Raw genomic sequence first — 13980 nt, forward strand, 5'->3', positions numbered from 1 at the left:
CAATATGTGACACACCGCAAAGCCCACTACACATAATGGGACACACCGCAAAGCCCATTACACATTATGTGACACACCGCAAAGCCCATTACACATTATGAGACACACCGCAAAGCCCATTGCACAATATGTGACACACCGCAAAGCCCACTACACATAATGGGACACACCGCAAAGCCCATTACACATTATGTGACACACCGCAAAGCCCATTACACATTATGTGACACACCGCAAAGCCCACTACACATTATGAGACACACCGCAAAGCCCATTGCACAATATGTGACACACCGCAAAGCCCATTACACATTATGAGACACACCGCAAAGCCCATTGCACAATATGTGACACACCGCAAAGCCCATTACACATTATGAGACACACCGCAAAGCCCATTACACATTATGTGACACACCGCAAAGCCCATTACACATTATGTGACACACAGCAAAGCCCGTTACACATTATGTGACACACAGCAAAGCCCATTACACATTATGTGACACACCGCAAAGCCCATTACACATTATGTGACACACAGCAAAGCCCATTACACATTATGTGACACACCGCAAAGCCCATTACACATTATGTGACACACCGCAAAGCCCATTGCACAATATGTGACACACCGCAAAGCCCACTACACATAATGGGACACACCGCAAAGCCCATTACACATTATGTGACACACCGCAAAGCCCATTACACATTATGAGACACACCGCAAAGCCCATTGCACAATATGTGACACACCGCAAAGCCCACTACACATAATGGGACACACCGCAAAGCCCATTACACATTATGTGACACACCGCAAAGCCCATTACACATTATGTGACACACCGCAAAGCCCACTACACATTATGAGACACACCGCAAAGCCCATTGCACAATATGTGACACACCGCAAAGCCCATTACACATTATGAGACACACCGCAAAGCCCATTGCACAATATGTGACACACCGCAAAGCCCATTACACATTATGAGACACACCGCAAAGCCCATTACACATTATGTGACACACCGCAAAGCCCATTACACATTATGAGACACACCGCAAAGCCCATTACACATTATGAGACACACCGCAAAGTCCATTACACATTATGAGACACACCGCAAAGTCCATTACACATTATGTGACACACCGCAAAGCCCATTACACATTATGTGACACACCGCAAAGCCCATTACACATTATGAGACACACCGCAAAGCCCATTACACATTATGAGACACACCGCAAAGCCCATTGCACATTATGTGACACACCGCAAAGCCCATTACACATTATGTGACACACCGCAAAGCCCATTACACATTATGTGACACACCACACAGCCCATTACACATTATGGGACACACCGCAAAGCCCATTACACATTATGGGACACACCGCAAAGCCCATTACACATTATGTGACACACCGCAAAGCCCATTACACATTATGAGACACACCGCAAAGCCCATTACACATTATGTGACACACCGCAAAGCCCATTACACATTATGAGACACACCGCAAAGCCCATTACACATTATGGGACACACCGCAAAGCCCATTACACATTATGTGACACACCGCAAAGCCCATTACACATTATGGGACACACCGCAAAGCCCATTACACATTATGAGACACACCGCAAAGCCCATTACACATTATGTGACACACCGCAAAGCCCATTACACATTATGTGACACACCGCAAAGCCCATTACACATTATGAGACACACCGCAAAGCCCATTACACATTATGGGACACACCGCAAAGCCCATTACACATTATGAGACACACCGCAAAGCCCATTACACATTATGGGACACACCGCAAAGCCCATTACACATAATGGGACACACCGCAAAGCCCATTACACATTATGGGACATTATGGGACACACTGCAAAGCCCATTAAACATTAGGCAACAATTACAAACTTACCGCGTTAATTCTTTTTCTGTCCCACGTTGCTCTTCAGGCAGCGCGGCTCCTCTCTGCTTCACAGGTGTGGGAGTATGAGAGGCCATTCAATAACGCAACAGTAGCAGGAGTGGGGGGCAGGTGTGCGTGCTGCTGCAGGGCCACCATCAGGAGGTGGACAAATGGGACTGGTGTCTCAGGCCGAAAGACCCCCGGGCGGCATAGCAGGAGATTGTGGAGCCAGATACAAAGCTCCTGAGCTTCAGTAGACTGGTGTTACTTCCGCCCCTAGGACTGTCTGTCTCTGCTCTGACTCAAGCAGATTGAGGACTGACTGAGTCTGGCTGACAGCGCAGCAGCATTTTGAATGTGCCGCTCTCTTGAAGTCAATCACAGATCACGTACAGGCAGCCAATCAGGATGAGTGACTGCCGATCTGTGAGCAATGATTAGTTCACTCACTGACAGCAGCAAATTCAAATTGCCCCTGCGCTGTCTCCCTAAGTATGGCTGTCAGACTCAGTCCCTGATCTGCTTGTCAGAGCAGAGACAGACAGTACTACCACTACGGGCGAAAATAGCAGCAGTCTCCTGAAGCTCAGGAGCTTTGTATCTGCATCCATTGTTTCCTAGTGGGGACTGCACTATAGCACGAGGAGCCTGGAGGGAGGTGGGGGTTGTAGGCGGCGGGGAGGGTAGGGTATCGGCGGCACCCGGCGGGGAGCGGGAGGTGGCGGCCGTGTCTCTCTGTGGACATAGCCACCACCGCACATCACTGGGATGCATCAGTCGGCTGTCCATCAACGTCAGTACCACTGCCCTGCCTGCGCTAGGCAGACAGTCCCTCCTCCCTGCAAGTCTCTCTTCCGGACTAGCGCCCCCGCCCGACTCCTTACTCTGCTTGCTGCTCTCTCCCCTCCGGCGAGCAGCTTACACTAATACAGGCGGCCGCGGCTCCCTAAAAAAAATACAAAACCTAAGTACGGTGCAGGGGAGTGCTTGCTGTTTATCGGGCCCCCCAGCCGCCGGGCCCCATAGCAGCTGCATCCCCTGCACCTACGGTAGTTCCGCCACTGCTCAGAGGTACTGTACTTATTAGGGCTGTATAGTCAGAGATTAGTTCAGGGATCTGTATGAATCAGTGAACTAATTGAACTACTGAACTATTTGCAGGACTCATGAGTCATCAGGAGAATGTAGTTCATTTGGATCCACAGAGTCCAGACCATGTCTGAGCTCAGCACTGCCATCTTTGGCAGCTACCATGTACTGCCTCCTGAGTATTGCATGAGAGCTTATAACATGGCTGCTGCAGAAGCACCTACACAGGTCCCAGCAGAAGATTTAGCACAGCAGTAGCTCAGGACCCAGTACCAGAAGCAGCAAGTGTTTGGACATCTGGACTAATAGTATAGTGATAGAATCACAGAAAGGTGAGCAGTATGAGCACACATGCTCAATCACAGACACACCACACTATGGGCCTTATTCTGATCGGTGCGGCCCGATCAGGAATATGCGGCCACGACCGTGCAGGCGAATCCCCGCCTTCCATACGGATCGCCACCTCCGTCCGTACGCGGATATGTGGCGATCCGCATGAAATTGGATGGGGATACGCCTCCTCCGTCTTGGGAGCAGCCCCTGCATTCGATGGTCGCCGAACATCGAATGCAGGGCCGCACGCTCCACCAGATCCCGCCAAACAAGACCACACGGACACTTGTCCGTGTGAAATCATGTATGGGGGCGGGCAGCTGACATCCGGCGATGTCAGATGCCCGCCCCCTACACACGCGTCACAGCCTCATTACCATGCATACGCCCCGCGTTTGCATGGGAACGCCCATGAAACGCGGGGCGTATGCATAGGGTAATGAGGCTAAGTAGCCCCTCACGCCCCTCTACGCCCCCTGTGCGGCGTATAAAGAATACGTGCGGTGAAATCGCCTGCACATGCGCAGAGTGACCTCTGCACATGCGCAGACGATAACCATCGGCGGGACGTACGCATGCGGAGAAATCCGCACCGATCAGAATAAGGGCCATAGACTTTGGCTAGGCAGTGCAGATTTTTCCTTTATTAGATCTGTATTTGCTGGGCTTTGTTGTACTTTTAACTTTAGATTCAGGAAGGAAAGATACAGGTACAGTAAATGAGCCTTAACTGCTGGGCTCTGTCTGTCTGTGTGTTACACATCCCACTTGCTTAACCCCTTGAGTGGTGGGTTTTGCTGGGGCAGGACAAACCTACCAGGGCAGGTTTTTCCTGCACCAGCAAAACCCACCACAGATCATAAGGTGCTCCCCCCCCCCTCACTTTCACTCCAGCGTTAGTGCTCCGGAGCTCCCCTGCCGCCGCTTCCAAGTTCCCCCTGCCGCCTGTCAATCATCACGCAGGCGGCAGGCTCGGGGATGTTTCGCGGTGGCCCGGGAGGACTCGGGCGCCTGCGTTCTCCTGAGTCCCCCGAGCCGTCCCGAACATCCCCGAGCCTGCCGCCTACGTCATTGCTCAAAATGACAGGCGGCTACAGGCATTTTAGAAGAGGCTGAGCTCCGGCGTACGATCGCCGGAGCTCAGCTACAGTGAAAGGTAATTGGGGAGGGGGGCTCAAGAGGTGGTGCGCCAGTGGTGCACACCTGGACACCACTGGCGCACACCTATTTGATATTTGTGGTATGCCCGGAAATTTTCCGGGCAAGCCCGCTGCGGCAGCACAGCTTCTGGTCCCTATGGTGCAAGATAAGGAGTGGCGCCCCAGCTCTCCCTGTCGGCTATACTAGAGAAGTGTTTCGGGCCGCAGCATGTCCCTTTTTAGCCCCACTTACTCCCTTTGCTGTAGTTAAGTAAGCGGGATTGCAATACTGCGCCGCTGAGAGCAGCTGTAACCGTTATGAAGGTTGCCCTGTAGCAATGGCCGTGGCCCCCTTGATCTGTGAGCTTCCAAATTAAGCTTTGTTTCATTTAGAAGGAAAGGGCCATGATGTCTAGCTGTAATTGGCTGGCGTGACTGCGGCTCTCTTTCAAGCCTCCTGGATCTGCGGTGTAGTCGCATTGGACCCCCCCTGGCCATGCCGCCCTCCTGCACTTATTGCTGTGTCCTTGCTTGCTTGCCCGCCTACTGGCATACCTGGCTGGCTGTGCGCTTGGGAGCCCTGGCCGTGCTACTTACTCCCGGCCCCTTCCTATAAAGAGTGGCTGGCGTGAGACCCAGGGCAGAAATGGAAGAACACCAAAAAACCTTGTCTTACCACTGGAAGGGCCGTCTCCTGCTTGCTCTGCCTCGGCTGTCCACTCCTCATCAACCTCCTTGTTCGATTTGGATTCGATTTTCAATTCCTTCCACGTTTCCTCTAGCAATTTGTCATCTGTGGAGACATGTGACTGGTCCCTGTCCTACTGCCCTCACACTTCCCTAATGCTGTAGTTATGTTCATGCCTATATAGTGCGACCCGTGGAGGGTGGGGGGTATGGGGGGTGGGATCAAATTGATAATATGGTATTGAAACATATGGCCATATCCGCCAGATCTTTCCGCCATGGCTAGCGAATAACAGGCAAAAGGATGCTATAATCCCGATGTACGTATTCCTGCAATTGCTACTATCTAAGTGTTAGCAGTGATTCATATTGTTCCCATATTACGTAGTGTGTTCCAGGGAACCTTTTACCCCTAGCTCCCTGCCCTGGATCTGAAATCCCATATTTCCTTCCACATGGACGCATTTGCCCATTAAAACTCATTTTGTTGTCCGCACCCAATGAATGTACAAGTATGAGTGTGGAATATTATAATTGGGAGTATTGGTTATTAACATAATGCTAGCGGTTTTAGCTTTACTTATGTTGCTGCTTGCGACATAGGCCCTTATTCTGATCTGTGCGGAAATTCCCGCATTCTTACGGAGCGGTCCGCACGCCACGGCGTTTTGCCGCATGCGGCCATCGTCCGTCGAAACGCCCACGTGTCCTCCGCATTCGGACGGACTCACTCTTTAAGAACAGGGCGTGTTTACGGACGACATACAAAGCATGCGTGTGCGGGAGAAACACTCCGATTCGGCACGGTATTACAGAGTATTACAGGTATGCTCGGGAATACCGCATCCGAACGGGAGCCAAGCGGTGCTACCGCACGTAAGCGGAGTATTTACGCCAAACAACCCACTATGAAGTATCTTCTGCAATACATCACATGACCCACTTATTCAATTACCTATCCTCATAAAAAACTGCTTATTTGGAACATGTCGAATACACATGTGTATTGCTAGTATTAATATTCTGTCATGTCCATTGTTAGCAGTTTTAAAGTGTCTGACAAGTACAGCATATGTGGGGGACTAGTAAGGTTTCCTTGAAGCAGCAATGGTTTCAATTAAAGCACTGACAAGCGTCCTATTAGTGAGTAATGAGTAAGAGTAGATTCTATTGGGTTCAGGTGTTAATGGTTGTAGTCATTAGGCGTACGTTCGCCTAGCGCATGAACGAGTGGTGTCCGCAAAGCAATAGTACACTTGTGGACACCGCACATTTCTGCCCTTTTTGATCGCGTGCATTCGGAGTGGTTTCCGAATGTACGCCCCCCAACATAAGTGTACTCCCCCGTGTCCGCCCATGTTTCCGCCCCGTTTTGCCCACTTTGAAACTACGCCCATGTGTCATTCCGCATGACGCCCATAATACGCCCCTATTTCCCGACAGATAGCGGTGAACAGTTTTGGACGGGATTTGGCCGAACTGGTACCGAGTCAAGGCGTGGCACATGCGCGTAGCGTTCTCCACGCATGCGCAGACGCCATAAAGACGCGATCCGTAAGTACGCGGTAAAGTCCGCGTCAATCAGAATAAGGGCCATAGTCGGGAAGCAATAGCGAATATCTGAGCGGAAAACTAACTACTCTATGTCCATGCACATAACTTCTGTGTTTTGCTGCAAAACATGCCATCATTTTTTGCCATTGCTCTTAATAATTGTAGATTTGAGAAGCAGATGGCATGTCTTCTAACCTAGAATATAGCTAATCTGACCCTTCAAGGCTGTTGCTCTTAAATAACTCATTATGCATTGCCCTTTGCTCCTACCGTCATAGTATGTAATCTATTTATCATGCCGTTATAAAGACGCAACTTCCAGACCGATGAGTGGAGAATGGTGATCCCTGAGGCCAACACCTTTTACTGTATGCCTAGGGATTGCGGCTGATCTTATTGAGACATAAAACACCAAGGGCAAACATGTCCATTATAGAAAGCGAATGCTGATAGTGGGCCATATGACAGAATATCTATAGATTGTAAGCTTGCAGCAGGGCATCTGCTGCGCCATATAAGAAACTGTAAATAAATAAATAAATATGCAAACTTGGCAATTATAGAAGGAAATTGCAGTTAGTGGGCCATGTGACAGCATATGGGCAGTAAGGTGGTACAGTGTATAGCATCACTGCTACTAGCAGGGCCATTGAATAGCTGACATTCCTTGTCTACCCCTTTAACACCTACTGTATCAGCATGTTTTCCTGTTTTATAACTGTAACAGTATATAAGTCTAAGGCCAGCTGTCTTGTAGGTGGGCTATTAAACTTGGAGCCCCCTATCTGCATATACATCTATGTGGTCTCAACCAGTGGTGACCCTCTTGCGATTGGTACTCTGGGACAACTAGGCTACTTTTGAGAACTAGTTTCAGGGAGATGATAGTTAGTAGTAGAATTTTGCACCCCCTGAGGCGGCGTGTTGTGCCCCATCCAAAAAGGGGCATGTCTAGTTCCATATACGGAGAGATTGCACGGTGCCCCCTGAGGCGGCGTGTCATGCCACATCCCAAGGGCGAGTCTAGTTCCCTATAAGGAGAGATTGTGCACGTGGCACCTAGAAGCGTGGGTGTGTACTGCTACATCTGAGGGGAATCTTTTAAAATGCCTTGTAATCTAATGTAGGTGAGCCATAAATCAGTTATTTTAGGGCCAAATGTAACAGTGTAATGTGTGCACCCAAATGAGGGAGACTGCTCGTATATAATTTAACAATGGCTTTACATATAGTGCATTTTCCTCGTTCTGTTGTGTCTTCCCGTGCCACGGAGTCTGCTGCGCTATATGAGAAACTGTAAATAAATGAATATGCCTGTGTGGGGTTTGCCTACTGTCACCCCCTGCCTGTGAGGGCCTCCTGCGGGTACTCAGGCACAATCTAAGACATGCTGTTTGGTTAATTGGGCAGACAGGATGGGCGAACGGATGTGTGTAATACCTTAGCTACCCCTGGGTCAACCAATAACTGTAACAGCCTCCTGAGCACCATAAACTGCACCCTCCGAAAACATGTTGGTATGTTAATTGGCAACTAGATGGGCCATCAAATAACTGTACTACCTTAGCCTCCCCCTTAACACATACATATTAGCATGTTCTTGTTCTCTAAATTGTAAGATCAGTCTCATCGCCATAGGGCACTCCAAAGGGGTTAATGAACCACCCTTGCTGCTGCATGTCTACTTTAGGCACCATTTACGGTGGCCCAGTGGATCCTGCTGGGGGACCGGGAGCCCTGACCTGATCCCCCCAAGGCTCACCCCTATAAATATAGGCTTCCTGTATTACATTGCATTTTGCTGTACCTCCCCCCTCCGGCTCCAAGTTTTCCTGCTAAGTGCCAGCAAACCGGAGCTTGCTGCTCCTTTTCCCTGTGGACGTCTGCATGCTGCCTTGCATTCCTCCTCCCCGCCTTTCCCCCTGACCGTACTCGTGGCCCAGAAGCAGGCGGAGTACCTGGGTGCCCGTATTCCCCATGCCCCCCAGCCGCGTCTCTGACCTGGTCACAGTAGAATGTGCCACTGCCCGAGGTCTTGGGTTGGAAGGAGCAGACAGTGTGACCATGCCTGGCGCGGACTTCCTGGTGCCGTGCGGTGTGCCGCTGCTGCAGCTCCGCTCCCCCACTGTCGACTGCCGCGAGAGCTCTCCCATTTCCCGATGCCACTGGCCTGGCTGGTGACTGGCGCCCTCCTCCTCCCTGCCGCAGCCGGAATGGCTCTCCCATAATCCGGCCAGGGAACGGAGGTAAGAGGGGACATGGAGGCAGCGACACCGGTGATGTGTCCGTTGCCGCAGCACTGCCCGATAAGGTACGTGGAGGGGGACGCTGTATGCCAGCAGTGGGACGATGCAGGGGAATCTGCGAAGGCTGCGAGGGTGAGCGGACAGGCCCGGCCTCCCCAGCAAATCAAGCGAGTGGCTGGGACCTGCACTGCGGGTGGATTGCCATCGTTCAGGGGTGCAGGCGGGCACACAATTAAACAGTTGGACTAATCAATTTGGACTGAACAATCTGGGCACGCAGACTAACAACCAAAGTTCTCCCCCATATGTTTTGTAATCCTGAGTGTAAAGCTAGTGTATAACCCCTTGTCCCTAAAGGTTAGCTAAACAGTCTACCTAAATAACCAATGTCTATAGATCAAAGGCTAGTTACATAGCCTAGGGCTATATTCTACAGCAGGGTCAGGGAGGGGGAAAACAAAAGCTTCCACTCACCAGAAATTCCACAGGGAAAAGAGGAAGACTCCTCCTTCCCTGTCCCTTTTATCCCAGCTAACTGCCCTCCCCTGCTTTCCTATTGGCTCCGAGTCACATGCTCCGTGGTGTACACACAGCCTTGGATGTTTAATTCACTCCTTTCCTATGGCAGTCATTGCGTTATTCTTACTTCTTGGTGAACTAAATGAACTAATCTTTGGCAGAGCAGTGATCTGCACCATTTCGTTCACTTTGAAGATTAGTTCATTTCGAACTAATCATTCATGAACTACCCATCACTAATATACACTCCTGTTATATTGCTCATATATTGAGCTAATATACATCCCCTGTTCCGGACTGGTGCCTGGACCCTGAGACTGAGCCTGCCTAAAATTTCATCTGAGCCTGTTGCTGTTTTGCCTTGTAGGAGTCATGTCCTATGCTGTTGTAACAGTCTACCTATTGTAAGTGTGGACCTGTTATTAAATACATCTTTGGTACTTGTGTATTATCACAGCTCCCACGATTTCCTTCTTATGGGATCTTATACAATTTAAAATTGTATACCATTGTATATGGCACGGGTGTCAAACACAAGGCCCGCGGGCCAAATCCGGCCCGCCAGACCTCGTCATGTGGCCTGCGTGAGGAAATAGCACGCAGGGGCAGTGTGTCTAAAACAGGAGTGCTGCGGGCCGCATCCACGTCCGTGGCCGCCTTACCTGTTCCTCCACTGTCGGCGGCCATGTTCCTGTAGGCACATATGTATGCGGCTACAGAAACAAGGCCGCCGGCCTCCACGGCTGCGTGGAGGAGGGCCCGGCCGCCTGTTCCCTCTGATGCCCGGCAGTGACAGACACTGGGTGGGGACGTCATGACGATGACGCCGCCCGCCCATGCGTCTGTAGAGAAGTAGGAGCAGGCAGGGAAGCTGGACCGGGAGTCAGGGACAGTGTGACAAGCTGGAAGCCGCAGTAGCTGCAGGACAGACGGAGAAACAGTAAGTGAGGATGAGGATCACACTCACAATAAAAAAAATATATACATCTGTTGTTTCCTGAGTTGTCCCTGTGTATAATAATAATAATAATGCCATGACACCACAGGCTGCTCCTTCTGTATAATCACTTATGTGTCATGGCATTACTTTTATTATATTATACAGGGGGAGCAGTCTGTGGTGTCATGGCATTATTATTATACAGGGGGAGCAGCCTGTGGTGTCATGGCATTATAATTATACAGGGGGACCTACAGATACAACCGGCCCTTTGAGGGTGACCAAACTGCTGATGCGGCCCCCGATGAATTTGAGTTTGACACCCCTGGTATATGTCATATGATGAGATTTTAAATTGTATAAGCACACTAATGGGTGCTTTCCAGGTCAATTGGCCCCACTATAAGATTTGTAATTGTATAAGCACCCTAATGGGTGCTTACAATGTTAAATGCACCCCCACGCCACCCCCACTATCAACACCAACCCGAAGCGTGGCAAGCGCAGCGAGCCCGGGAGGGGCGGCGGTACGCGTCCTCTGACCTTTTCATACCCCCACTATCCATGTCGGCGTGGAGTTGATTTTATATAGTGTGGCGAGCCCGAAGAGTGGCGAGCGGACGCGTAATACTTTACATGTATTACGCGTCCCCTCGCCACGCTTCGGGCTCGGTGGCTCGCCACACTATATAAAGTCAACTCCACGCCGACATGGATAGTGGGGGTATGAAAATCTTATAGGGGACCAATTGACCTTGAAAGCACCCATTAGTGTGCTTATACAATTTAAAATCTCATCTCATCTCATTGTATGCCATATACAATGGTATACAATTTTAAATTGTATAAGATCGGGTCCCATCGCAGCACATCTCATCGCATACCATCTTAAGCCTTATGGTATGCAATGAGATGGGAGCCGTGATAATACACAAGTACCACATCTTTTATCAAAGATAATTTGCACTATTGTTCCTTTCTGTTCTACTACCTCAACCACAATCTGTTATGTGAGGAAGTGGTTATCATTACAGATATCCTCCTGGTCTGGCATTGGATAACTACAAGGAGTCTGTAATATACATTTACAATCTGTATGGTACCAAGGTTCACATTGAGCGCTTTATTGTATGCACCCTCTTCTTTTTGTTTTTATGTTTAAAAAAGGGGCCGACTAGATGGGCCAAGTGGTTCATACCTGCTGTCAAATTATGTTTCTATTGGAGGGAGGTGTGAGGCATGCTATATGGGGTGGGTTGAGGTGCTGGGGTGCATTTAACACATTGTCATGGGGGGGTGCGAGGCATGCTGCACGGGGTGGGTTGAGGTGATGGGTTTCAATTAATACACTGTCGTGGGAGGAGGTGTGAGGCATGCTGTACGGGGCAGGTTGAGGTGATGGGTTTCAATTAATACACTGTCATGGGGGAGGTATGAGGCATTAATACATTGTCATGGGAGAGGTGTGAGGCATGCTGCACAGTGGGGAGAGAGGTGCTGGGGTGTAAGTAATAAACTAACATGGGGGAGGTGTGAGGAATGTTGCATGGGGGTAGGTGCTGGGGTGCAATTAATACACTGTCATGGAGGGGAGTTGTGAGGCATGCTGAATGGGGGGAGAGGTTCTGGGGTGCACTTAAAACACTGTTATGGGGGAGGTGAGAGGCATGCTGCATGGGGAATGTGCTACAATTAACATACGGTCATGGGTAGAGAAGAGCGTGTCCGGATTCAGGGAATCCGAACACCCCCCTATTCGAGCACGTTCACGAGCCTGTTCAGGTTTTCCCTCCCCGACTTTCCCTCCCCACGTCTTTCCGGCGCCCGCAAGATCCCGCTGTTGAATCTCGTAAGATCCGGATGTCACTACAACATCACTATATGTAAATAAGGATGGCCGTGCTCACTCTCCCGCCCCGCTGTGCAACCCGTGTGGTGTAGTAGTTCTACGCTGCTGTAGTGACTCCCTGCGTGGTGTAGTAGTTCTACGCTGCTGTAGTGACTCCCTGCGTGGTGTAGTAGTTCTACGCTGCTGTAGTGACTACCTGCGTGGTGTAGTAGTTCTACGCTGTTGTAGTGACTCCCTGCGTGGTGTAGTAGTTCTACGCTGCTGTAGTGACTCCCTGCGTGGTGTAGTAGTTCTACGCTGCTGTAGTGACTACCTGCGTGGTGTAGTAGTTCTACGCTGTTGTAGTGACTACCTGCGTGGTGTAGTAGTTCTATGCTGCTGTAGTGACTACCTGCGTGGTGTAGTAGTTCTACGCTGCTGTAGTGACTACCTGCGTGGTGTAGTAGTTCTATGCTGCTGTAGTGACTACCTGCGTGGTGTAGTAGTTCTACGCTGCTGTAGTGACTCCCTGCGTGGTGTAGTAGTTCTACGCTGCTGTAGTGACTCCCTGCGTGGTGTAGTAGTTCTACGCTGCTGTAGTGACTCCCTGCGTGGTGTAGTAGTTCTACGCTGCTGTAGTGACTACATGCGTGGTGTAGTAGTTCTACGCTGCTGTAGTGACTACCTGCGTGGTCTAGTAGTTCTATGCTGCTGTAGTGACTCCCTGCGTGGTGTAGTAGTTCTACGCTGCTGTAGTGACTCCCTGCGTGGTGTAGTAGTTCTACGCTGCTGTAGTGACTCCCTGCGTGGTGTAGTAGTTCTACGCTGCTGTAGTGACTCCCTGCGTGGTGTAGTAGTGCTACGCTGCTGTAGTGACTCCCTGCGTGGTGTAGTAGTGCCACGCTGCTGTAGTGACTCCCTGCGTGGTGTAGTAGTTCTACGCTGCTGTAGTGACTCCCTGCGTGGTGTAGTAGTGCTACACTGCTGTAGTGACTCCCTGCGTGGTGTAGTAGTTCTACGCTGCTGTAGTGACTCCCTGCGTAGTGTAGTAGTGCTACACTGCTGTAGTGACTCCCTGCGTGGTGTAGTAGTGCTACGCTGCTGTAGTGACTCCCTGCGTGGTGTAGTAGTTCTACGCTGCTGTAGTGACTCCCTGCGTAGTGTAGTAGTGCTACACTGCTGTAGTGACTCCCTGCGTAGTGTAGTAGTGCTACACTGCTGTAGTGACTCCCTGAGTGGTGTAGTAGTTTAAACTACTACACTGCTGATAGTCTGACTGTGTTAGTGTAGTGTGGTTGTACACTGACAGTCTGTACTGTGCTGTATATTATTTAATTATCCATGTAGTCTGTGCCTGATATAGATTAATTTACCTGTCCTCCAGTGTCCTGAGCTCTTGCAAACATAGAGCACCTCAAGGGATCTGCAGGAGGCACATTTGCATACGTGGGACATCAATATCCTCCAAATCGTCTTCAGACCCCATCAGCCAGTACAACAATATGGAATGGTAATATACAAACATTAAAATCTTGGTACTTATGTAGTATCTGGGCGTCCGATTTAGAAATCGGATCGCATCGCATCGCATGCGACCAAATCGTATGCGATGCGATGGTCAAGATTTTTCCATAGGATTCAATGTTAAAATGGTCTGAGTCCATTTTAACATAGAATTCAATGGGAAAAAGGGG

At 50.0% G+C, this 13980-nt stretch overlaps 1 long non-coding RNA gene across 1 annotated transcript in view; it reads left to right on the plus strand.

Moving 5' to 3' along the window:
* LOC146054607 (uncharacterized) overlaps positions 1 to 13980 on the plus strand; it is a 60837-nt gene that overhangs the window by 12211 nt on the left and 34646 nt on the right. The window contains exon 2 of the long non-coding RNA XR_014468285.1: positions 13671 to 13796. This is a non-coding gene — a long non-coding RNA (uncharacterized LOC146054607). The remainder of the gene's footprint in view (positions 1 to 13670; positions 13797 to 13980) is intronic.

This window comes from Crinia signifera, unplaced genomic scaffold (genome assembly GCF_055691185.1).
Source record: "Crinia signifera unplaced genomic scaffold, ASM5569118v1 HAP2_SCAFFOLD_270, whole genome shotgun sequence".
In the NCBI taxonomy this organism is placed as follows: domain Eukaryota; kingdom Metazoa; phylum Chordata; class Amphibia; order Anura; family Myobatrachidae; genus Crinia; species Crinia signifera.